This window comes from Parasteatoda tepidariorum, chromosome 1 (assembly GCF_982258835.1).
Source record: "Parasteatoda tepidariorum strain Cologne lab strain chromosome 1, Ptep-v5.0, whole genome shotgun sequence".
NCBI classification, from domain to species: Eukaryota; Metazoa; Arthropoda; class Arachnida; order Araneae; family Theridiidae; genus Parasteatoda; species Parasteatoda tepidariorum.
The window spans coordinates 129,177,511-129,205,279 of NC_141755.1; the positions used below are offsets into that span (position 1 = coordinate 129,177,511).

Sequence of the window (27,769 nt, forward strand, 5' to 3'; positions counted from 1 at the left end):
ATTTTAACATCTTCTTAAAGAAGTTAATTTTTAGTGAAAAAATATAACATTTGGACGAAATCGGTTGTACAGTTCTTGATAAACAAAACTTTAAATATACGACTTCTTAAAAAAATTTTGATATCTCATAAAGAATTTGACTGATTTCATTAAAATTGAAGTAAAAATTTGTATACCTTACAATTCAAATATTTTTTCGACTGTTAATTGTAAAATAATGATAAATAATCATTAAAATAAATTTTTTACATGGTTATCTTTGAATCAGCGAATTTTATATGCACTTGCAAACATTTTTAGATTCCATTAAAAAATTCGGGAGATATCGTGAAATAATCAAAGAGAAAAAGGGACATTAAGAGTACCAAACTTTTGACGGCTCTCCTGACCTAATTATCGGGAGCATATTTTCCAAATTGCAACTGCCTTCCCCCATACATTGAAGGCCAGGAATCTTATTTCATTTAATAACCGTCGTTGAACAGCTGGCACAATTTTAAGGTTTACGACTACTAATGTTCAACTCCGTAATCTTGTCATTTTGAACCTAATCCAGAAGACAAGGGAACGCCTGGATCAAGTATTAGGAGAAATTTGCCTTCGTGGTGGACGTTTTTGATAGAACTAACCCACATTTGCATCACATAGACTAATGAAGACCATCCTGCGAAGTAGGCGTGTTCAAATCGTAGTGGGCGTTTCTGCCAAGGTAGGCCTGTTCACATCACGTCCTAAGTTCATCGACAATGTCAACCTTCATCTATGAAAAAGTACCCCAACATAGATTCAAGTCAACATGTCTTGGAATTATATTTTTGTAGAGGTAGAGACACTACAGTGAACATTCAGGCATCTTCTGATACGAAAATATATCAAATTCAACGCTTTTGATTTTAATTCAAGCTTATATGAAAGCAACAGAAAATTTTCGCATTTTTTTCCAGCTTTACTCTTTATTCACCATAAACACCATTTTGAATAGACCATATTGTTGTTTATTTTTTATCATTTACAAATCAATATAAATGATGATGCTTCAAAAACATACATATCAGTCTATATACCAGAAATTTATATGAAAATGTAATTCATTGCTTTACAATATTTTAAACATAAAATTTTAATGCGGTAACAGAATTGTTTGTATTAAACATTCTACATTGTAATGGCTTTAATTAAGCTAAAAGCTGAGAAGATTCTGCTCGGGAAAAAATCCGGATTTTTCGCTAACCACGATCCGGAAGTTTTCGGAAATCAAAGATCCAGTAATTTCAAAACAATCATCGATCGCATTTGTGTATAAAAATTCGTGTATATTTTATTTAGAAATATTAGAGCTATAAGTTATACTTGGCAGCTCTTTTATTTGTAAATAGTTTTTTCTCATATAATAATGTGATTAGACATATAAGTAAGCTTATACATAATTATCCATTTAAATTTTGCTGCATATAATTTATTTAAAATTTCATGTTTTGAAAACATCAAAAATTCGAATTTATAAAGACGTTAATATTTTGAAATGGATCATTAATGATTTTACTCAAGAAATTTTCAGGTTTTTTGAGTTGGGCTCGCAATCATCCCTGATTTCACAAGTTTGCATCGCAAGTTCGTTAAAAGACAATTATTTTTTATATTTTACATTGTTGCAGAAAAATTCTGTCACAGACGAATAACTAAGCAAATGTTGTTTTACTAACATATTCTGAACTAATTACAGTACTTATACTCAAACAATACGTTTAAGCAGAGACATCAACTACTACGTCGCTCAACTGCTCATTGTCAATAATGATCACAATTCATAATATTTACTGACTTTATTAGATATATGATCGTTAAATTGATTCCTAAGCTTTGATTAAGCGGTCAAGATTATTAAATACACTGAATGTTTCTACATCATCATCCTCACTAACAAATCGCAAAATTTTTCTGTGCTTACAATTTTCTGCAATGAAGTAACATTTTATGATAAAATTCAAACTTGTTTATAGTTAAGAAAGACTTAGGCCATATTTTTCGATAAATTGATTTGCTAACAAAAATTTTTGGTTTGGCCTATAATTTCCCATTGTGAGTTAACGTATAAAAGCGAAGGTCAAACTTGCAGTTTCTAAATCATACACCTGATAATATTATAAACCTTGTAAATCGGAACCTGGGTATCATGGACTGATTTCTAAAAATGAGCTAACGTTTTAAGGAAAATTTTAAAGTTGCGGATTCTGTGTTAAAAATCAGCTAAAAATTATTTTGTCTGCATCTTTTGATTGGTAGTGTAGGGCTAACAGTTTCTTGCAACGGGCTTACATTTTAGGACAAAACCCAATTTTGGTATTTTTAGAAGAAAAAAAATAAAATTTTCATTTGGCATTAATTTTTTTTTTGATTGGTCAACGAAAATGTTTGTTGAACTCTCGTGGCCAAATGACATTTTGTATAATCGACTAATGTCTGGTTTCAAAATTTCTAATTAACGGATACTAGATTGAAAGTTAGCTAAAACCTGTTTTGGCCTAACGAAAATTTTTGTTTGGCTAACACCCAACTAGGACTGAGCTATAAATCGATGTATCGAGACATATCGATTTAACGCATATATCGGCAAGACGATACAGCAACTTTCATTCAAGGCGATGCATCAGAAATCTGATTTAAGCAGTCGAGTAAAGAAAGCGAGCGCAATACGATATAGCGATATAAGACTCGCAAGGAAAGAAGAAAACGATATAGCGATATAAGACTCTTCTCTTACGTTCCGATTTCGACTCGCGCTGTGTAAGATGATGTTCGTTTCGTTATGTTGAAATGGCCTTGATTGGTGAGCTGTAGAATCAGAATCAGAGTCTTGAGAACATATATCGTTATATCGCATGTTCCTTTTCGCACCTCTTAGCTTTTATTTTCTTTGTTGCGACTTTTCTTGTAGATTATTTTCAGTGGGACTAACTTCGTGATCGCCAATGTTACCTTGTTCTGAAGGCAATCTATTATTGAAAAGAATATATAAAGAATAGTTTTTTTCAAAAAAACCTTCTTTTTATTTTTAAGTGTGAAAATTATCGGCAATTTAATTTAAGCGGCCATAAAGAATTGAATTTGTTAGGTTATTTTTTTACTTTCTTTTAATTTATTAAAAACTTTTTGTATGAAACTTCTAATAATTTCATGAGTTTTTATTACTGATTTTAAATTTATAAATCTTGTTTTTATTTTTAGAAATAAAGTTAAAACAAAATTTATTTTTGTCATTTGGATTTGGACATAAGTCAATCAACTTTGCTTTTACAAAAAAAATTTGACAGGTTTGCGTATTTTATTCATTTTTTTAAATCATTTAGCACTTCGTTTTATTAGAGAGTATAATAATTTTTTTTAAAAAAATATTATTTTCATATTATTTGTTAATTAGCTAAATATATTATCGAATATCACAATTTTTTTAGTTTTAAGAAATTAAATCTTACTTTGTTTTTCGTTCATAATTCGGTCATTATTTAATTTAATTATTTATCTGAAATGATAAGGTCCAACAGTGGACTGATCGCTATGACACGGTTCCCTGCAGATCACCGAAGTCAAGCATCACTGGCTGCTGTCATTGTGCGGGTGAGTGACCACTTGGATCAGTCTGCTTAGGGACCGAGGGTGTGCGGTATTGATCCTCGTTAAACTGTTCTACCGTAAAGTGCTCGACTTCGCATTCAGGTCGTCGAGCTACCGAAGCGGGGTGCCATCTCATCTGCAGGGGATCAAAATTGTGATGGCATGTCTTCGGATCATCCTCAGGAATGTTTCCCAGACCGTCGCCAATAGCCCATTGTGCAGCTCAAGTGTGACGTAAATGAACTATAATAACTGAAATGATAATAATAAAAAATAGTGTTTTAAAGGCGTTTTTTTTTCTTCTAAAATTTATTTAGCACTTTGTTTTAAACATACAAATAATTTTTAACGTTTCATTTAGAAATTGAACATTACGATCAAACTTAATAATTATGCAAGTAAGATGATGCAATTATTTATGCATAATAGTACAAGAAAATATTAATTTGTGAAAAACGCTTTAAAAAAATTCTTAACACTTTGTTTTACGCGTATTATGAATTTCTAAATAGACATTTCAATAAATATTTTAAGTAAGATTTGTACATTGTAGTCAATTTATTTAATATCTCTCTTAAGCAAAACATATATATCTTCAAATTTATAAATTGATTTAAATCAATCTGAGTATGAAGTTTTGATAGAAATATGACTTTCTGTGCCTTACAAGTAAATGAAATTAAAAAATACTATATCGCGATACATCGCTATATCGCGATGTTAAACTGACGATGCATCACGATATATAATTTCTAATATCGCCCAGTCCTACACCCAACGTTTTCTTATAATGGGTTAGTTAACATTTTTAAAGCTAAATTGAAACTTGTGTTTGCTAGATCCTTAAGTTGTATGGTAGGATGACGAGTTGTTAAAATGAGTAAAGAGTTCTGTGGTAAAAATTATCAGTTTTTGGCTCAAAAGTTAGCTAAAGCTTGTTTTGGAATTGTTATATCTTTGCTAAGCGGGCTAACTTTGATAAACAGAAATATGTTAATGAGAAGCATGGGTTCATAGAATGAAAGTTGTTCAGTATTTATTTTTTCTTTATAATAAATAATACTTTTTATTTAATTTTATAATGGTCCTTGAACTGCCGTCCCAATTTTTTGTGTACGACTACTAATGTTCAACTCCGTAGCCTTGTAATTTTGAACACAATCCAGAAGACAAGAGAACTCCTGGATTTGCCTTCTTTTAGGACTTTTTAATAGAACTAACCCGCATTTGCGCTATATGAAGAGGAAAACCACGAAAATCTCCCACGGTTAGTCTAACGGCAAGGGGGGAAATATTATTAATAAATTATGCACATAATGCATGAGCAATGTTGTAAATTAAGCAGTATTATTTTTAATTGTTCCTTTTGAAATGCTGATAAGCGTTCTTTGCATTTTTTAGGACGTGTCTTGACATGAAAAAGAGGAAAAGTATTTTCCTCTGCATGATAGTTCTGGTAAGAATTTTAATTACCTATTCAGAAATTTTCGGGTTGTTCAAATATAAAGAAAAGGGCTTTGTGGTTTGTTTATTTTTTCTAGCAATGGGGGAAGAAGGTTATAAGTAGTGCTGACGTAGGACACTAAAATTCGATCTATTTTTTTGTTGGGTCACGAATTACTACAATGAGCTAACATTTGGAAGTAGAATTCTGTCTAGTGTTTCCTGGGTATAAAAAGTTATGACTTTTTTTTGTATTGGTAGGAGAATTGATGCTAATTTTTGCTAAGCTACCAGCTCTAAATATTTTCTAAAAAAATTTAACGTTTGAAGGCACACTTCAAATTTGTAGTTTTCAGCACGTGCTAAAGAGAGTTTGAATAAACTCCGTGAACTTGAGACACAAAAAAATTCTGAACAGTCCTCGTCTATAACTATTCAAATGCCGTGGCAAGAGCAAATGTGCAAAATCTGAAAGACAAAAAGAACTTTAGACAATAAATTTTATCAAACCAAAGTGGAACTACGATTTCCTACAAGATGAAACATTTTACTTACTAGGCAAAGAGAAAGCTAAAAAAATTTTTGTACACTCATTTTTGGTTGGTTTGCCAACAAATTCATTTACAATTGTGGTTTTTAGAAGGGGAAAGGTTGCTAAAATTTGTTTTGGCCATAATTTTAATGGATTAGTACACTAAATGAAATTTTTTTGCCGATGATGTTCGAAGACAAATAAGAAGAATGTTGGACGAAAGTTAGTTTTAGCCGTTTCCTTTTAATCGATGAAGGTAGAGCCGAAATTGTTTGTTGGGCTTACAAATTTCTACTGTGGTAAGATTGAAATTTTTAAATTTTTATATAAAACAAGTGTCTGCTTAGAAGAAATTTGGGTCCGCTAACGGACCCTTTACAAAATGATTTTTCTTTTAATCTGACCTTTCAAAAATTTGTTTATCTTCGTTATTGTTTTGTTAATCGAATAAACTCTTCCCAAGGGGACAAAAATAAAGATGGATGTAAGCAAATTAAGTCTTGTCTTCCGCAGACACCTCTTCCCATATTCGTCCGAAATGAATATTCTGCGTTCAGCAGTATAGGCTAAATACCAAATACATTTGTATGTTGCATCTCTAATTTAGAAGCAGCAATTGCTGTTTATTTTTGAAATTTTTTTTAATTATAGTTTTACAGTGCTGAGCATAATTTTGTATCTATTTACAATGTAAAAACTCCTTGAAAAAGTTTTTCGCAAAAACAGGATCCTATTTGCACAAATTCATAAAAGCAGGATCCTGGTTGAAAGAATGTGATTTAAGGTTTTTTTTTTATATTCAGAAATTACGTGTGATTTTTTTCACAGTTTTACAAAAACGAACCTTTCATAAAATGTCTGGACAGACCCCTGTAATTGTTTTTTAGATCTTCAATGACAAAATTTTGTTAGTAACCTGAAAATTTGTCGTAATAGCGAATTTCTTGTTGCATGCCGTGTTTGTATCTAACTTTGCCTGTACTTAACACTTTATTTACCAAATTATTACAAAAATTATCATAAGTGTGATTAACTTTTTTGTCCAATTAAATATTGTTTATTTAACATCTTTGACAAAAAAAATTAAATATTTTCTAATTTACATTACATTATAAAAATATTATTTAAGTCAAACATTTAATACTTTGTTTTAAATATAGTTGAATTAATGAATCAATAAAAAATAAGAAAGATATGCGAACTTGATCGAGATAGAAAGCTGAGAATTGATGGAATAAAATTGAGGAATCATAAAATGACGTCCTATAACGAATTACCATAATCTAAATGGTTACATTGGTGATGTTCAACTTCAAAATATTCTTGAGTTGCTTCTATTCTTCAAAATATTCTTGAGTTGCTAACTAGAAATGATAAAGAGAAAGTCATATTGCAGTGACGGACAAGTTCCAATGGGTTATTTTGTTCCGGCTCAGTGCTTTAATGGAAATAATATTTGTTGACAAATATTTCTTACTATATATAAAATTCTAATGATGGTGTCGCAGTTTTCCATTGTTGTCAGTGCATTTTTATTGGCCAGAAAATCACGTGGTGTGATCCAGTTTTTCCTCATTCGTCTCCTTATTGTTTTGGTTGTAGTCAGCATAAAATTAATAAAAGTCATGCTTTTCTTTAAATATTTTTGAATCCCTAACTTAAAGTTATTTTCCTGTACTGCTATTATTACGCTTTTAATTCAAGAGTTTAAAACTAAGAGAATTGCTGTTTTTTTATTAGTATTATAATGTAAATCTGCCTTACATTTTAAGATAAAGTTATTTAGAAAGGTGGTCTAATAATTATTATTTTTGAGCAAATAACATTAATATACTGTTATAAATTACAGTTAAAGAGATCTGTTAAATGATTTAGAACTTAACGATCAGCTACATGCACAATGAGATGCAGGCAACAACAAACAAGTTGTTAATCTATCCTTCCGTTTGGTAAGCGAAAATATTAAATTAAGTATGTGAACTCATCAAATTTGTTTCAACAATATAACGTTATAACAATATAAATGTTATTTTAAAAAAATGACTACTTATGCCTCTATCACACGAGAGAAAAATATGTGCAAGTGTAAGTGCAACTGTAAGTGAAATTCCTCCGTTCGGAGTTGCCGAAAGGGTTGCTTAATTGCCTGAACGGTTGCATGTAATTGGGTTACCATATTTTGTTATTTATCTTTACTTTTGGCTCATATTTAATTTTATCATATGATTCTATTATATCATAGTTTCTCAACGATGTTCGTAAAGATGCTGTAGAATATTGATTGATTTTGATTTAATTTTTTACATTTGTATTTGTGTTAAGTCTTTTCTTCAGCAGCAAATTAAAATTCTGAAAACTTTATTTCCCCATTAGTGAAGTAGCATAGTATAAAAAGGATTATGATTTCTACCTCATAATATGAGATAATATTAAGATATCATTGAATTTCATGCTGCGTCCCTAAAAAGATAAGGGGGTGAAAGGGGGATGGACTTAAATACTATCTAGAATTTTGACGATTTTTTTACGTTGATTTGAGTGACTAATGTATAAAACATGGTGCGTAGCATTTTTAAAAAGTGCTTTTTAAGTGAAGTAGCATAGTATAAGACGCCCGGTGGCTGAGCGGTAGCGCTTCGCGCTGTCGTGCCACAGGTCCCTGGTTCGATCCTCGGGCCGGGCTAGGTTCACTCAGCCTTTCATCCCTTCAGTGGGTCGATAAAATGAGTACCAAGCATGCTTGGGAACTAACACTGGGGGTTCCGCGTTCGGCTGACCACCTGACCGGAACATATGCTCCTGCACCCCAGAGCCCAAGGTCAAGAAAACTGAGATGGGCACAGTCGGCCTTGGCCCTCTTAATGGGCTGTCGCGCCACTGAGTTAGTAGTTTAGTTAGCATAGTATAAAAAGGATTATGATTTCTACCTCATAATATAAAATGATATTAAGATATCAATGAATATCATGTTGTGTCCCTAAAAGGATAAGGGGGTGAAAGGGGGATGGACTTGAATACTATCTAGAATTTTGACGATTTTTTTCATCTTGATTTGAGTGACTAAGGTATAGAACATGGTGCGTAGCGTTTTTAAAAAGTGCTTAAAGGTGCTTATTTTTGATTTTCATTTTTTAAAGGCCCTTAAAGGTGCTTTCCTTAATAAGTGTTTTTAAAAAGTGCCTTATTTTCCTTTTTCGAAAATGAGATTTATGAAAGGGAATGTCGATTTTCGCCACATATTATGTAAAAACGTACTTTTCACATTTTTCTATTTCACGTTTTCAGAATTCATTCGTCCCGCACTGGACTGATCGTTAAGACACGGTTCCCAGCAGATCACCGAAGTCAAGCATCACTGGCCATGGTCAGTGTGCGGGTGGGTGACCACTTGGATCAGTCTGCGTAGGGACCGAGGGTGTGCGGTATGGGTCCTCGTTAAACTGTGCTACCGCAAAGTGCTCAACTTCGTTCGCAGGTCGTCGGGCTACCGAGGCGGGGGTGCCATCCCCTCCGCATAGGATCAAAATTGTGATGGCATGTCTTCGGATCATCCTCCGGGATGTTTCCCAGACCGTCGCCAATAGCCCATTGTGCAACTCTAGTGCGACGTAAATTAACAACAGCAGAATTCATTCAACCATGATCAATTTCAGCGTACCGTCAGTCCATAGCGTATGAAAGCGCCAATCATTTTACAGGTTTGGTGAAATACTTGCGAGTCCGCATGTGCGTCTAGTGAGCTGGGTTCGGTGAGATTTTTGCTCTCTCATGCTGTATTTTGCAAGATATTCTCAATTTCAGGCTTTATTTTCCACCCTCTGAAATCGAACCGAAAAATCTCTTGATCATTTTTTTAATGGCTAATATAATCAAGAAAACAGTTCTTTGTCAAATTCTAGTTATTTTATCATGATCATGTAAAGTCTGAGAATTATTTTGCATTTTGTCAATTTACCTAGAGCTTTAAAATATTTTTTGAGTGCCTAAAATGTTCTTTAAAGTTGCTTATTTTTTGTTGAAAGATTTGGCTCCGCACCCTGTAAAAGCATAGTTTATTTATATATATTTACTATGTAACGTGCTAGCTAGGCAAGTGCGGTATCATTATCTATGTAAACACTAAATCGAATGAGAATAAAAACAAGCTGTCTGATTTAATAGTTTAACAATTCGAAAATTTATAAAAAGTTTCATGTGTAGAAAGGACAATTTTATGACTTATACCACTTTATGCAACTGACATTGCTATCTAATCAAGTAAGGCATTTCTTCAAATTTATTTTTTAAGCTTAATTCAAAAACATAGTCCTTTGAAATAATTCTGTAGAAGAAATGATGGTTTAATGTATGAAATATAAAATTTTTGAATTACCTTTCACTCATAAAATATTTATAACATCAAAACTATTAGATCTATCAACACAATTCTATTTTTTAAATTGAGTCTAAAAAATACATAATAAATAATGTCAGACTTGTCTATACTACAATATCTCAGAATTTTATTTTCATCAAATTAATTTACATTACATGAAGGGATCATCAATTTTATTCATTTACACATTGCATATCAGGAATATCACTTTTATGAAAATAATTTTTTCCACTTTCTTAGTAAAATTGCTTTTAAATATAAGAGGATTTTCAATGTCATACTTACATTTTATTATTGTAAAATTTAAAACATTCATTATTGGTATAAGATAATTTAATTAAAAATTATAGGATTTATTTTGGGACAAATTTATTGTAATATACAGTATATAGATTAAAATTTATTAATAACTAAGAAAAAAACAATATTTTATTAAGAACATACTTTTTATGTATCATATTATTTTGTTATAGTCTTTTACGTGTTTTGTTTTGCATTTTAAATAATACAAGAATCAATTTAAAAAATAAAACATTTATTGTCAAGTGAAACATTTAGAACATTATTCATTTTTATTTCTTATTTTTTAATTTCTTCCATAAAAACAGTATTACATCTCTTTCCTTCTTTACCAGATAAACCTTACAGGATTATACGAAATATCTGAAATAAAAGAAAGAAATTACTTTCATGATAAAATTTCACCAACACATTATTAGAATAAGGAAGATTAAATGCCATTAATTTGAAATCATTTAAGTCCTTAGGTATCCCTTTTAAACTTATTTTAAGTTTGACAGATATTTTGATTATAGTTCTAAGATTATTCTATACACTAATGAAAGATGGCAGGTGTGTTTAGTTTTGTAGTTCTTATGTTTGGATTGAAATTTGTTTCAAGAAAAATAAATTGTATTTATAAACGAAGGCTCTTAAAAATGTAAGTATATTGAAAAATTAGTAAGGTACACTTACATACTTACTGTCATTATAGAAAAGCTAAGTATCAAGAGATAAATGTGAAGTATAAATAAAAAGTAAAGTATCATTAGTTAACTTTGAATAATTATAAACAAAATATTATGCAAATCATCATACACAAAAAAAAAATAGAAGGGATGAATGTAGAAACAGACAAGGAGATTGGGAATTTGCATTTTTAATAATTACTTTTTATATATAATATACTACCTTTCTTGTAATACTTTTCAATAATTACTGGAAAATGGGGTAACTTTGTGAGAAACAAGGTAAATATTTACCACACATATTTTCTAACTTGTTTTAAAATGAGATTTTCAAAAATTAAAAGAATTCTTAGGGAAGAATAAAATAATTATTTCACTAATAACTATAAAATTTTCAAATAATCGGACACATGCTTTTACAATCAACAGAAACAAAGATTAAAATTTAAAAATAAAGAAATATAATCATTATTATATTTTATGTTATAATACTGAAAAAAGTTTGGCGAGTTGCTTGGCGAATATTTCAAAGTAAAGCTTTTCGCCAGTATAAATCTTTACATATATAAAAATAGAAATCATTTCTATTTAAAGTAATTAAAACTTTGATTGGAACAAATTATAATAAGTTTTAATTTTATTAGCTTAAAATAAATAAATATTTTAAAAGAAAATTTATCGCAAAAATAATTTACTATACTCACCGATACTAAAATCGTGTGCAGGTTCCTGTTATGGTAGTACATCAACTGCATTGAGATGGTCATCTCATAGTGCGAAAGTATTTTTAATGCTTTCATTTTAAAGGAAATGTTATTATTAAACTAAAAACTTGTTCCGTCTCATCTATAAAAAAATTTCATCCGATCATCCTCTTCCTAACGTCGCCGCCATTTTTATTTACATTTGTATATGTCATCACATAAAATTGAAACGTCATAAAAAGCAAACAATCTGATTGGTTCATGAAAGAAATTGCCTGAACGGTTGCAGATATTTCGTGCAACCGTAATTTCTATATCACACGAGCAATGTTTGGAGAAATTTCACTTACAGTTGCACTTACACTTGCAGTTGCACATATTTTCTCTCGTGTGATATAGCCATTAGAAAAATCACTTCTTTTTACCAATAGATCTAAATATCTAATATATATAATTCTCTTACGTGGCTCCCAAATTTTGGCTGTATTTCTTTTCCGCCGGTGGCAACGTTTGCTTTGTTTTGTTTACGTTACTATTTCTGTTACACGGCGAATCGACCCATGATTGCCGCTAAAAATGTCACATGCCAAATCTATCTGAGGTGACTCAACATAAGCGCTTTTAAAAACGGAAACTGAAATAACCAGAGAGCATCAGCTGCGGCAATCTCACACTATTAAGCTAGGCCGAAGTGAGTAGTCTTTGTCGATAGATCTCTATTTTAGTATTTTGTCGAAAGCGCTTTTTTTCGCGAATTTATATATGACGAATTTTGATTTATATCACGAATTATACTATAGCACATTTCTAATAGGTTTAACGAATTACATGTCATTTATTTGAATTCAAATTTATTTTAATGACTTAGTATTTACTAAAAAGATGTAATTTTTTTACATGGATTTGAATGATTGTTTTGAATTCTTAGAATTTTGTGCATTTGCAATGTACCTATAAGTTAGTAGCGAGCGAAGCGATCTTGGTGCGCGAAGCAAACCATATAAGATTGCGTAGCAATTTTCGGGGGTTGGCGAGCGTTAGCGAGCAGGGGGCGCAGCCCACTAGTATTATATATAATATAAGCTTATATAATATATGTTTATTCAGAAATATGTTACATGGTGTGTATCGTTTTTAAAAAAGTGCTTAAAGGTTCTTATTTTCGATATTCTTTTTTTCAACGACCTTACAGGTGTTTTTTTTATTGGATGTTTTTAAAAAGTGTTTAATTTTCCCTTTTCGAAAATGAGATTTTTTTTTCTTTACCATGTCGATTTTCACCACGTATGCGTGCTTTCCACATTGTTCTATTCAGCGTTTTCACAATTCATTTAACCACATTACATTTCGGCGCACCATTGGTCCATGGCGTGTAAAAGCGTCAATCCTTTTACATGTTTGATAAAATACTTGCGAGTCCGCATGTGCGTCGACTGAGCTGGGTTCGGTGAGATTCTTGCACTCTCATTTGGCTGTTTTTAAAGGATACAATAAATTTATCAATAATACTTTTCTTATATAAACATTTCATTCACTCTTTTCGTGCTATGTCAGACCAATTGTATGGTTTCGTTTGAGGTTAAAACATCTGGCCTTTTCAGTTAACTTGGTGAAATGTCAATTATCTATAATAGCAGCCATGACAGAGCATATTAAGGTATTATAGAGCATATATATAAGTATTATTTTAACTGTCACTTTTATGATATATTAATGAAAAGAAAAAGTTGCTTTAGTACTAAATATCTCTGCTTCTAAAATATGATAAAAGTGAAATGTAGTGCGTCTACCACTACAATATTACAATTCCTACTCACTAGTAAATAAGACATGTTAACTCGGTTCTACGTTGGGGTACCTCTTCATAGATGAAGGTTGACATCATCGATAAATATATCCCCCCACATTGAGGACTCGGACGTGATGTGAACATGCCTGCTTGGACAGGAAATTCCCACTTCGATTTGAACACGCCTACTTCGATGGATGGTCCACAGTTGACTTGCTACTTGTGACTGTTACAATATCCACCTCGAGCTGTTGCTACTCAGTCTCGATCACACACAACGTATTCACTCTACTGCTGAAGGCAACACAGGAGCGACCATGATCGTGAACTTAATACAACTCTCACTATCAGCCCTAAAAAGTGGGGTGATCTTAATACAGCTCTCCCGACTTCTCTCAAAACAGCAATGAATCAACCAGTGGTATCCGTTCATCGAATTCTGTCACAGCTATAATTCTGGGGGGGGGGGAGTACTGTAGTGTGTCTACCGCTACAAAATTACATTTACAATTCACTAGTATGTAAGACATGTTCCTTTCCAAAAATGAAGGCTGACATGGTCGATAAATATATCCCACCCCCAAATATTTTTTTTTTTTTTTTGGCTATGACAGTATTCGTTTGCATTCATGATACAGCAACCTCACATTATAACAATCATTTCTGCTCAAACTACGATATTGAGTATTGACTGTGTTATTTAAATTCTCTGATTTTTCATATCTGTTTTTATATTTATATTTATTCTTTAATTTCCTCTTTTCTAGTGAACTGGAGTGTGCTTTGATGTACCCGCCCTTTATTTATGTGTGAGACTTCTTGAGAATATTATTTGAATTTACTAATAAGGGTTGGGAGACTGAACTTTGTGAAAAATGCACTTCATTTTTAGTATGGTAAGTACCGATTTTCCTGTTTTGACTATATTTTCAAAATTTTCTCCAGAAAAAAAAAATACCCTCAAACATAACTTTAACACTTACTTGATTCTTGTATATCCTCAACTTTCATTCTTTGGGGATCTTACCAGCATGGTGCTTAGCTTTTTCAGGAAGTGCTTAAATGTGCTTATTTTCGATTTTCCTTTCTTAAAACCCCGGGTGCTTTTTCCATTGGGTGTGCCCTTGTGGAGGACATTTTGATGGAGCTAACCAATAACTCTTAGATAGGGTGAACAAGCCTTCAAGTAAGAATTGTGACGTCACGAGCAAGTGGGTAACATGTTAGAAAAGAATGTCTTGCTTTTTCTTTTCTTCAGATTAATAATTTTAAGTCTCCCTTGCATGTCAGAACAGTTTGTTTAAGATCTTAATTGAAAGTGATAATTTAATTGAACTTCACTTCATTATTTAACATGCTTATGATACAGTCCTTAAAACATATTAATAGTTTTTAGGAAAATAAAGCTATTGAATATTTTTTACTGTTATAAGTCCAAAACAAATTGATATTTTCCAATTCTGTAAAGTGTTAGAGAATTAGAAACCACTGCTGCCTGGAATGAACCACTTATAGCTCTGTAATTCAATATTTTAAAAATTAGCAACCATTTTAATAAAGTAACGGGTAAAAATGCTACAAATCAGAAACTTTTTTTTCAAGATAACTCCTACAAAATGTGAGAAAATCAATTTAGATCCAAAAGCAAGGTTCATTCCCTAGAACCATTTAATACGAATGCACAAAAAAAATTTGAGGAAAATCTAATGAAAGTTTTTGAGATTTTGTGTTTTGCGATGGTTGAAAAATCGGAAAAATGCATTTTGAGAAAAACACAAAATAACATTATACTTGAACTTTATTAATATATAATTGTAAAATATTAGATTAAACTGCCTGATTATCCAAATAATAACATTTTTATTGTCCAAAATAATAGAAATTTTGTAAAAATTTACTTTTTTTTAAAATTTTATGCAATATTTTAATTTTGAGTAAGAGATGGAAGAAATTTACAAAATTTGAGATACGTTCACTTTACAGAATGACTTCAAAGCACATCAATGTTTTTTAATATCATTTGTGCTTGAAATGATTTTCAAACACTAAATCAAGAACTGAACTATGGTGAAACATTTAAAAAGAAAATTTTTTAGTGTTTGAAAATCTGAGCGTTAAGATTTTTCCTTGATAATTGTATAAAATATTAAATTATTTCCTTCGATAATTCATAAAAATGCTTTTACATTGATTTATACATGGTTTTTTCTTTTTTAAAATTCTTTTTGAGTGCATTGAAAAATTAATAATTGTAAAAAGTTATTGAGTAACTGTATTTTACTATGAAAATAAAAACGATGAAAACACATTCAAAAAAAGTTCTAAGCCACTTTGATAAAGTGAAATGCAAAAACAAATTGAAAAACATTTCTCATTATAACTATGATTATACCTAAGGATATTCAATGTTATATGCGCGTATATTAATTTCAAGAAAAAAGAATGAAATAAAAAATTGAAATTCATGCATTGGAAATATTCATGTAAATAAAAATATTTATGCTGCAGTAATTAAAATTTTGACAGAAAATGGTTTTGTCCAACGGTGTTGTGTATAAGCATGGAAAGAATATGCATTCATGCACTGGGTTATATTATGTAGAATTTGATTATCAGAACATCAGAAACATCCAAATGCTCATTTTTTTTTGTAAAACTTACAGACGTTTCAAGATTTGTTTGCAACTGTTGTGCTGAAAACTGATTTCCTTGGAAGCGACGTTTTCGTTTCCTGGCGATAGATTTTTCCATAATTGGAAAGTAATAACAAGAAATAACGGCAATAAAACAAATATAACGATAATAAAACTAAATAACACAAAAATAAAATAAAAATTAACAAGAAATTATCAAAAATAAAAGCAATTGAAAGGTAACTAATTCAAAACGCTATCGCAAGTTTAAAAATAAACAAGGATCTGATTATTGACTTTGTTGTCAGATCAAAGTTTCAAAATAGTCTCTAAATTTGTTGCTATTCCAAATACATAATAATAAAATTCATTTTAAATCAAGTCTATTCAATAATACGTCATTTACGATAATTTCAAACAGAAACTGAAACCAAAAGGGGTAAAACTTCGACTTCCGCTTGAGAGAAAACAACTTCCGGTTTCAATATTTCGTGACAGAGCTTTGCAAAAAATGCTATAACTTAAGTTCTACTGTACATAGAGACAAAATTAAAACGGATTTAGAAAGATAAACGTTTGTTTTATATGAAATTATCAAAACCTAAAAATTGATATTTTGATTAAATTTCACGGAAAAAAGGTGATCAGATACCTTAATACCAGGGGTCTGTTTAGAAGAAATTTGGGTCCGTTAACGGACACTTCACAAAATTTCTTTTCATAAAAACGGACCCTTCACAAAATGATTTTTCATTTAATCGGACCCTTCACAAATTTGTTTATCCTCATTATTATTTTGTTAATCGCATAAACTCTTCCCAGGGCAGAAAACAAGAAAGATGGATGTAAACGAATTAAGTTTTGTCTTCGGCAGACGATTCTTCCATTATTCGCCCGAAATTAATATTCTGCGTTCAACAGTATAAGCTAAATACCAAATGTTGCATCTCTAAATTAGAAGCAGCAATTGCTGTTTATTTTTGAAAATTTATTTTTTTTATCATAATTTTACAGTGCCGAGCATAATCTTATATCTATTTACAATTTAAAAACTCCTTGAAAAAGTTTGTTGCAACAACCAGACCCTATTTGCACAAATTCATAAAAGCGGACCCTGGTTGAAGGAATGTGAGTAATTTTTTCACAATTTCACAAAAAAAGAATCTCTCACAAAATGTCTGGGCAGACCCCTGAATACATAACGTAATCTTTTCCTGCTCAAACTATAAACCATATGAAGTAAATATTTCTTAAAATTAAACCCATACAAAGATACTAAAGATTGGAAAAGTTTTTATTCACAATAATGCTGATAAACTGTACAAAAATAAAGATTTTTGTACTATACTAAAAAATGCATGGAATACTCATGAATAAAAATGAAAATATTATCTTTTTTATGAATGACAATTCACTGGTCTGGCAGCTTCTTTTCAAAATTTTATATAAAATCTTCATAATCTTTAATTTTGTCATCAGCAGACCATTGCTTAAATTCTTCTTACCTTCTTTTTTCAAGAGCAATAAATCTTTCTTCTGGTGCTTTTTTTTTGGGAGCCTTAGTTCCTTGGTTAAGTAATGATGAGGTAAATTTGGGAGAATAGAGGGGAATGCATCAGAAGTTAAGTCTGTGCTCTTTCGAGGTACAACAAGTATCGAACCATCTACTCGTACCTTTATCTTCTCTTTCAATAAAGCGTTCTTCAAAGTACTTAAAACAGATAACTGTAGAATCAGTAGCTTGAAAGTCTTTTTGATGAGAGAGATTCTCCCATTGATTCCTTCATTCTAAATCTTTTGGGAAACTAGTGATATTTCTATATGCTTCTCCTTCGTAACTAGAACGGTACCCAGGTACACAGTATGATCGTGGCATCTGCAAAGGAAATGCATATAGCATGTTCCATTTATTTACAAAAGAATAAATATCTAATTTGAGATGAATTTAAAAAACAAATAAAAAATAATAAAAAAACTCAATTTTAATATACTTCTAATTGAAACGGCATCTAAAATTATAAATTAAATATCATCATTATAATTTCAGGAACAGTTTTAACAAATTTATAACATATGGGTGAAGCTAATGCTTGAAAACTAAGAAATTAAAAAAAAGTATTTGAAACAGATTCAAAATATCATGGCAAAATAGTCACATAATTTGTTTTAAAATAGTCTCTTTCTGTAACTAAAATGGTGAAAAAATATCTTATTGCTTTTCATTCTTATTTCATGCAAAATTATGAACAAAATTGAGTGATTCCATATCAAATCAAGCAATAATAATAAAACTAAAAAAAAAAAAAATTATGTGAACAATTCAGTATTTATTTATTTTTAGCATTGAACCTGCTTCTAATTTGAAATATACCAAGTTTCTGATTTTTTTTTTACCAGTTTCTGAGCTATGCAATTTTGAAAATTGATAAGTTTAATAAATTTTAAACAGTTATAATTTGAAAAATAATTGACTTTTGGGCGTTAAATTTTGTATCCTTTTGTTTAGTTTCTAATAACGCTCAATTAAAAAAAATTTAATTTACATTTTCAAAAACTTAATGAATTTTTTTATTTTTTAAATGTTTTATATTGCTCTTTTTTAGCAATATCTGTGTCAAATAGTTCCAGTAATAGCTTTTATAGTCAGTGATATCTTTTCTTAGTGAGATTTTTTATTACAAGTAAAAAAATAAATTTTAAAGAATTTTTACTTATGTAATGTAAAAACAACAATAACAGAATTACTGCTATTTAATTAAAATTAAGGCTTAATGTCTGTTAATTTTTTACACAGACAATTACTTCTATGGATATTAGTGTAGTAGATAATATCACTTGATAGCATGTAAGGCATAAAATAATTGAAGAAAAAAATTTTACAAGTTGACTAGGTTTAAAAAAATGTACGACTTCATACGCATAATGTTTTGAAATAAACTAAAGATGCAAAGTAATATTAAACCTATATTTAAAAATTTAGCAATAAATATATAAAGTCATAGCACATCATAAAATAATATGCTATGTTTAATCTATTGAAATTAGTTTTTATTATTTTCATTAAAAAAATTATTTTATTGTTTTCACTGTCATTTATAGTACAATCATCTGTGTTAGTCTTCATAAAATGTATATATAGATTTCAAAAATATTTGCTAGTAAAGCAAAATTAAAACTATATGTAATTCTAATTTTGCTTTATTGCGTATTTAAATTATTTGAAGTACTAGAAACAGTTACTTTATTGTTTTTTAATGTTATTGAAAAAATGTCAGGTAATTTCAGGGATGAGATTTTTCCGCTTTTTGGCGGATTTCCGTTTTTTTCACTTTTATCTCTTAAATTTCAGCTTTTTTATCGAAAATTCTGATTTTCTAAAAATTTCATTTTTATTTACAAGTATTCCGCTTTTTCAGAAAATTCACCTATTTTCAAAGAGAAGCAGAAAATTCAAACTACAATCCTTTCTCATTTTTACTTATTTTACCTATTTTCTCCCTTTTACAAGCAGCAGATAAGATTTTCCGAATTTTTTACCCGCCCTCCAGATAGATCCGATTTTCATAGTTCAAACGACGCTGCTTCTGACAAACCTTTTAGAGGTCCCCAAGCCTGGAATCTGTTAATATCTCGATTCTTATTCACACGATTTTAATATCAAACATAGCTTTTCATATTTGCGTGTTGCGATTCTTATTCACGCGATTTGAATATTGTACGTTGCGATTCTTATTTACGAGATTTAAAAATCCGATATTGTGATTCGTATTTACGTATTTTTAAAAACCTATGTAGCGATTCGTATTCACGCAAGTTTAAAATTCAATGTGTTGATTTGCTCATGCGGTTTATAATATCAAACATTGATTTTCGTATTTATACGCGATTTTAAAGTAAGGCATTGGGATTCGCATTCACGCATTCTAAAAGTTATGCATCATAATTCTTATTTATGCAATCTAAAAATTACTCATCATGATTCGTATTTACGCTATCTAAAAATTATGAATCGTGATTTGTATTTACGCATTTTAAAAATTCTATATCCCAGTTTGTATTTTCTCATTTTCAAAATCGTATATCTAGTTTCATATTCATGTGATTTCAAAATCCATAATTGTTATTCATATTCACGCAATTTTAAGATCAACTATCGCGATTCTTGTAAGAAGTAAATTTTTTTTTTAATTAGTTACTATAAAGGTGACTGTTTTTCTAACGACGATTATTAGTATATGTAAGTGTTACAACATCCGAGAAACTGGAAGGGAATATTTTCAAAACTTACATTCTGTGCTTGGAAAGAAGAAAAATAGGATTTGTCACAAGATGTTTGAAGATGGACTAACGACTAAATATAGCAAACATAAAAGATATAGCAAACAAAAGCAATCACTTAAAAAGGGATTTAATTAAAAAAAAAATTTGGGGAAAAAGAGTTAATTAACTCATCATCAAAATTTTATTTATAATTGCTGTTATTTATGCTATAAAATGCAAAATTCTTATCAAATAAAAAACAATTATCTAAACAGTTGCTGATTGTCATGTAATTTTTCAAACTAAAATAGCAATTTTTGTATGTTAAGGAGTTACTATATATTTCTACGTCACTGTTATTGATATGTTTCAGAGGGCTGTAGTTAGATTAGACTATAATATGAACATAATGACTCGGTCCATTGTTAAAGTTTTTTTTCCCAATATAATTTGAAAAGTAATATTACTGATATATTTGCTATAAATCACATAACAGTATTTATTAAAAGAAATAAAATATTAATTTATATTCTCAGTAGTTTTAATTTGCTAAACCAGGTAGTTTTTCAAGTAGTAATTGTCTCTTATGTGAACTGAGGAAAAATATAATTTCCAGCTTTATTTTGTTAATTGGTAATTTTTCCCCCACTAAATGTTAAGTATCAATGTAATCGTTTTTATAATAATAGATTAGTACACAATTGTATGTTAATACATTATTTATTACCTTAAACTGTCTGGAATTTATTATTAAAGGGTTGCGCTTGCGTAAAATTTAATATCGTGGAAATTCAGCTTTTTTGCGTTTTGGCTAATCTCATCCCTGTAATTTAAAAAAAGCAAAACAGTAATATAAGATTTATGAGATTTCATATGCTTCAATGCTGATAAGATTTCAAAATGCTTCAAACCAAAACTAATATGCAAATCAAAATAAAGTTGCTTAAAATTTTAAATGTAGATAAAATCCTGTTTTAAGTTAGTAAAATCAGAAAATTTATTAATTTTGGAAAACTGGAAATAGACTAATTAAGAAAAAAATTAAGCAGCAATTGATAAATACTTGCTTTATATTTTACATATTACATAATAAGAAAATACTAAAAAATTAAATAAGACCTGATGTTTATATGTTTTAAACCAAACCAAATGGAAAATCAGAACTAAAACTACAGTATAATTTTAAGAACATAAATTAAAATTTTGTATATATGAGTAATCTGTGTTTCAAGAATTTAAAATTAGAAAAATTGTACTAATAATTCAAAATTGAAAACAAAAAAATAAGAACAATTGTTTTTATATGCATGTGTAAATATTTAAATTTATAGGTACCAGGCCTTAGTAAATATTGATGCATCTAGCATTGCCTACTATATTACATACCTGGTAACAAATAAAAATATTTAATCTTAAAAAGACTTCATCTTTGCTTAATGTACTTAATCGAATTAAAGCTGCAAAGAATTTTTAAAAATTTGAATTAAACAAGAAACTATAACAATTATTCACTACTGAAAATTTAAGTTAAAAATTCAAACATTTAATATTTTATACATATAATTTATATAAATCAATTGAGAGATACTTATGTAAATATTATTGATATTTATTCATTACTATGTTAAATGTCAAATAATTATAAAAAATCAACTTTATACTAAAACTTCAAACCAAAATAAAGATGTTATGTAATTTTAAAAACGCATATTAAGTCTTAAAGGAAGGTATAAAATCAGTCTTCTCAAAATTTAAATCTGAAAACTAATTATTCCATTCTAAAATTAAAAGAATAAGAAAATTTATAAAAAAAATTATTTTAGCATATATGTAAATGGATAAGTATTATTGCTTGATCTTCAATATTACATGCCAGATTACTAAAAAGTATGACATAAAATCTCATGTTTATGTTTCAAAGCAGAACTATTTTTTATTAAAATAACTATTTGTCATTGATACGTAGATAAATAAGATATTCAACAGAAATGCACTGTAAATTTTGTTTGTACTTAATATATTACAAACAATAAAATATACAATATGAAAAATATTGTACAAATAAGAATTACAGATTTTTCACATCAAAGAAGAAAAAAATGCAATGTAGCGTCGAAAAATCCAATATTTGCACGATGTAAAGCTAAAAAATAGATTTAATGTAATCTAAAATAATATAAGTAATCTCAATTACTATGTAATCTATAAAATATCTATCTAATAAATCATATTAGTAACTTTTATACAAAATAAACAAATGGAGTTAGCATTTTAATAACTTAAAAAGGAATGAACAATTTATTTAGAAGAAAATCTAGTACGTAACAATTTTTTCAATAAGTTACTCATTGTTACAGGGTGTGATTATAATCGATACGCTTTTAATTTAAAAATTAAATTTGATTAAAACAGCACAATATATCTAATACATTAGAAGAAGCATTTAAATGTATTTAAATAAGATAAAGTGAACTTACTTCTCAAAAGGTTTGCTTTTCAAAGATGAACACTTTTCAAATAGGTCGCTTCCAATCGGTTTAAATGGCTACCTCAGTCCGCTGTCTTTCTTTTCGACCTTCGTCAACTTAAAATCTAACACCCAGAGAGTAACATCACAACTAGAGAGTCGAAACAATATTTCGGCTGGAACACCCTATCTTTTGCTATCCTTTATCTATCCTTAGTTTTGAGCTAAACCGCAGTTGCGTTACATGGAGAGGAAGACAGCGAGTACCTCCCACGGTTAGTTTGACGGCAAGGGGACTCTAACCCAGGATCTGTCAACCACTGAGGATATGTCATGTCAGCACTATGGTTGGTGCAAGCCAGATGCGGAATTCGTATCGCCTGTGTTCGCATTATTGGAAGACGAACGCCCTGTCTCCTGAGCAATCACGGCTCGTGATTTTCTCATTTTATTTTATTTTGAACCCATCGTTGAACAGCCGTAGCCTTGTAATTTTGGACCCAATCCAGAAGACAAGTGAACTCCTGGATCGGTACCACCACAGGTATTGATTTGTTATGGGAACATGAAAAACTATAAGACTCGACATATTTAACGTGCATCAGTCACCATTCACTACCATTTTCATTAATTTATTCTTCGGCTGGCGAGGATCGAACCCGCGACCTCTTGGACACAGGGCTAAAGAGAATAGAAGGGCTAGTTCACTCCGCTCTTATATCTGAAGCTACGATTTCCCTCCTCATGACGTCACTGTGTCCACAGATCTCGGAGATCACAAGCAAAGATATGATAACTTCGCATCTTTCTCTTTGTAAAAATAAGTTTGACTTTTTCTGGTTATTAGCCTTCAAACTTTACGTAATTAACACATTATTTCCGTTCATAAACATAGTTCAAAAAAAAAACTTTCTTGGTTATTATATTAAAAAAAAATACCATTTTAAACTTATAAAAATGTTTTGCTAGTTGGTGAAAATGACACGATAAATACTTTATTTTAAAAAGTTCAGTTTTAACTTTAACTATAAGGAAAAATGAAGGCATATATCGACACTTTTTTTTATCTACATATTCTTTTATAACGATAAGTTAAGTTAAATTTAGAATCCCTGATTTTAAAATACGTCGTTAATAGCAATTTGTTCATACTTAATCATTAGGAAACCTTAAACGCTAATTACTGAAACAAAATAATAATTTAGGTTCATAATGACATTAGAAATTTTACAATTGTTTATAGACATTTAAATTTACGATGATATAATTTATAGATATTTGAATTGAAGAGAATATAATTTTTAAAAAAAATCATAAATATTTAGAATAACTACATTAAAAAATATGTTATGAAATTAGGAAAATTTCAACTATATACTATATATTTTATTTATACTTTTTATTTACATTTTAATTTTCTTTGACTTTATCCATTTTTTAATTCTTTTCACCTGCCTTTCTTTATGAAGTAACGAGGCGGTTTCTACTTAGATAATGAATTTTTATAAAAGTTCTTAACGACAGAATAAACGTATTGCTGTTTTATATTAACTGTGTCATTTCGGAATCCATTCTTTACATAGTTGTTCATTTACTTTAGGGAACACGCGAAAAATTATACATTTTCCTTTTGTTTTTGTATCAGAATTTTTGCAAGTTGCAATCGCGCAAACTGGCATTTCGATAATAGTTTTAAATTCTTGTAAATTCACTGCAAAAACTGAGGAAAGTCATTATAGAAAATAACAAATGTCTCAGAATATCTCGCAAAAAGAAATGATCCAATATTAGTTAGAGCTAGTAAGGCCAAACGCTCCGTTCTTGAAGTAAAAGTGCGAGCTTTGCGCCAAAGTGACGTCACTGGAGTGACGTCGGAGGATCGGCGCGGGGAGAGATACTTCAAAGGAGTGAACCAGCCTTTCTATTCTCTTTAGCCCTGTCTTGGACATCGGTCCAGCACCCTACCGACCAAGCTATCCCGGTGTTTACACTGGCCAGGATAGCCTGGTACTCCCCGTATAGTAAATGGTTACTGCTATGCGTTAAATCTGCCGGGTCACAGAGACCTCTATGCTTCCATAACAAATCATACCTCTAGGGGTACTGATCCAGAAGTTTCTTTGTCTTCTGGATTGGGCTTAAAATTATAAGGCTACTGAGTTGAACATTAGTAGTCGCAAAACCAAAATTGGGCAGGCTGTTCAACGACTGTTTTATAATTATAATATAACATTTAATGTTTACGCAATTCGTTCGACTATGATCCATTTCAACTTACCATCGATCTGCCAATCATTTCACACGTTTGATTAAATATTTGCTTGTCCGCATATGCGTATGCTGAGCTGAATTCGGTGGGAAAATTTCTGGTACTCTCATGTATAGCAGCCTTTTGCAAGAGATTCTCAATTTCAGAATTTTCAGGCTTCATTTTCCGCCCTCTGAAATTAAATCGAAAAATTCTCTTATTTTTGCTGATCACTGGGTAGCCAATTTTTTTCCTAATAGTAAAGAAATTTTTTTTTTCTTTTGTTAATTTCATCGTTAGTGAAGTGCTGTCGTCTTCGTCACTGGCAAGCTAAATGGCCTTCTCGCTCTCATTATATATAGATCAGTACCATAATCCTTGAATTTGACATGGGGATCATTCACTAATTACGTATTTTGATGTTTATCCCCAGAGCAATCAAGAATTACAAAGCTTTATTGCCTCTAAATTTCCGTCTCTCATTTATTCCTTAATTTAATAAAGATAAAAATTGATTGAGATTTTTACTTGCAATATTTTTATCTGAGGGTCCATCCACCTGTAATTTACTAAATTTTTTTAAAAAAATTTCTTGTATTTAACTAATTTTTTTTTATTACTTTTTGATGCTGTATTAATACTTTTAAAATTTTCAATGTTCTTAATTTGTTTTATGAAAAAACTCAATAATACTTAAAGGCAAGATTTAAAAAAGTATGGATTGTTTTTCGCAGCATGTCCTTATTTAGAATTTGAGCAATTAAACCCTACATTCAATCAATAATTCAATCAATTAAAAAAGTATGAAGTTAGGGGCTTTCACTATTTTAAATGCAGCAAAAAATCTTATGTTATTCCAAAAAACTCTAAATTCATTTCTTCATGATTTGATTTAAAAACAATTGAGATAAAAAAAAATCAATCATCTGAAGTTTGTTAAATATTATGAATTTAGGGACCATATAATAATTTTCTCCTAACAAAAATGTTTTGTTTCACAACTCGTTTATTTACATTCCAAAATTTTTTTTTTAATCATTACATGAGAGAAATTCTGAAACCAAGTAACAAATTTTAATAAAAATTATTAGGGGTTATTCACTAATCTACATTTGGTATACCAATTTATTTAAATTTTCTTAATCTGCTTAATTCTTTACATAACTCTATAAATTCGATATGATCAATAACATAATCTTGTTAATGTTTTGTTGAATATGCTTTTATGAATAACTTTTATTTAAATCTAAAAAATACACTTGTGAACTTTTATAAATAATAGTTAAATTAATTATAATTTTTTATAAACTTCTTTACCTTATTAAATAAAGTAATTACTATTGATTTAAGAAATATAATGGGTCACTCAATATTAAATATGCTTAAAATTGGGTATTAGTTTTTTTTTATGTTTTCAAATGTAATCAAGAAAAGAATTCTTTGTTAGAAACTAACTATTTAATCATGATCGCGTGAAGTTCTTGAAAATTATTTTGCATTTTGTCAATGCATATAAGAGGAACTTCCAACAATAGGAAGAGAATACTTTTATTAGTGCCCATATCCTAATTATGATATTTTTTAAAGTTCTCACAAATATTTTTTGAGCACTTAAAAGGTGCTTATTTTTTGATAAATTTGGCTGCGCACTCTGGTTTTAGCACATTAAAATCGATGATTAGATCAAAAGTTATTAAGGGTGGACTCTTTTTAATTTTTCGCACTCTGTATGCCATGTACACCTAATTTTATACAATTTTTTTTATTAAAACAATAAAAACTTTTTATGAAAGTTTTCTTCAAAATTAAGAGGTCATTAATGCTAATTTCACTCTTTGCGTATTTCGTCAGATCTCGAAAATATTTTAAATCCAACAAAAATTTTACCCACATTAAAAAAAGGGGTTAGATTCAAAACACATTTTCGCTGACCAAGAAAACACAAGACCACAAACGTAGGCACAATGTTAGAAATCGTTAGACCACACGACAAAAATTTCTGTCTAAAACAAGTTTTAACATATTTATGATCTAGAAGGAAAGGTTTGAGTTTAACCTCCTTATAATTTTTCTCTTCAAATAAAATTTCTGGCCGCAGCTGTCAACTGGTAGGCTCCTTAAGGATCAAGTACAGGGCTGCTGTTATTATCTAACCTCCTTATTTTGAAACAAAACTATTTGTTAAATATGAATAAAAATATGTCTTAGCCCATTAACCGACCAAACAACCACGTGTTTTAATTTTTCTCAGAACATTAACATCTAGTGAGAAATTGTCAGCTTGTGAAAAAATATTTATTATTGCTAACGCCAAAAAGGTTGCGTCCAAAAACATCCTGAATCCAACTTCTGAAAAATTGATTATTTTGGTTAACTAGTAGTTTTTATTTGAAGTAACATTTGAAATTATACTTTATCCTAGCAGTTCAAAATTTTTTTTTCCGTTTGTGGAACCCTTAATAATCAAACTTCCTTCTGTGGAACCCCGATTTCATAAATTAAGTTCAGTAGGTGAATATACAAACTAATTATTAAAAATTACTAATATGAAAGACTACTAATTATGAAAAACTACTATAAGACAATTATAAATTTATTAACCAATAAAGGGATATTTCATTTTCGAACTGTTTAATAGTAAGAATGAAATTTTTTCGTATCTTAAATTAGGTTTGATATCCGACTGTTGAATTAGTAAGCGGAATTTAATCTAGGCATAGATTTGTTTTCAGTCATAA

General features: G+C 29.6%; 2 protein-coding genes across 4 annotated transcripts in view; both read left to right on the top strand.

Moving 5' to 3' along the window:
* The window catches only part of LOC147816935 (uncharacterized), a 266,782-nt gene that overhangs the window by 11,178 nt on the left and 227,835 nt on the right, over window positions 1-27,769 (top strand). The gene's annotated exons all lie outside the window — the stretch shown is intronic.
* The window catches only part of LOC107443274 (coatomer subunit gamma-1-like), a 57,691-nt gene continuing 33,328 nt past the window's right edge, over window positions 3,407-27,769 (top strand). For 2 of the 3 annotated variants that reach the window (XM_087152962.1, XM_087152958.1), the window contains exons 1-2: window positions 4,082-5,068; window positions 14,191-14,319. The gene's annotated coding sequence lies outside the window, so the exon portion shown is untranslated. Of the gene's footprint in view, window positions 5,069-14,190; window positions 14,320-27,769 lie in introns of all 3 variants that reach the window. The other variant, XM_087152966.1, reaches the window with a different exon arrangement.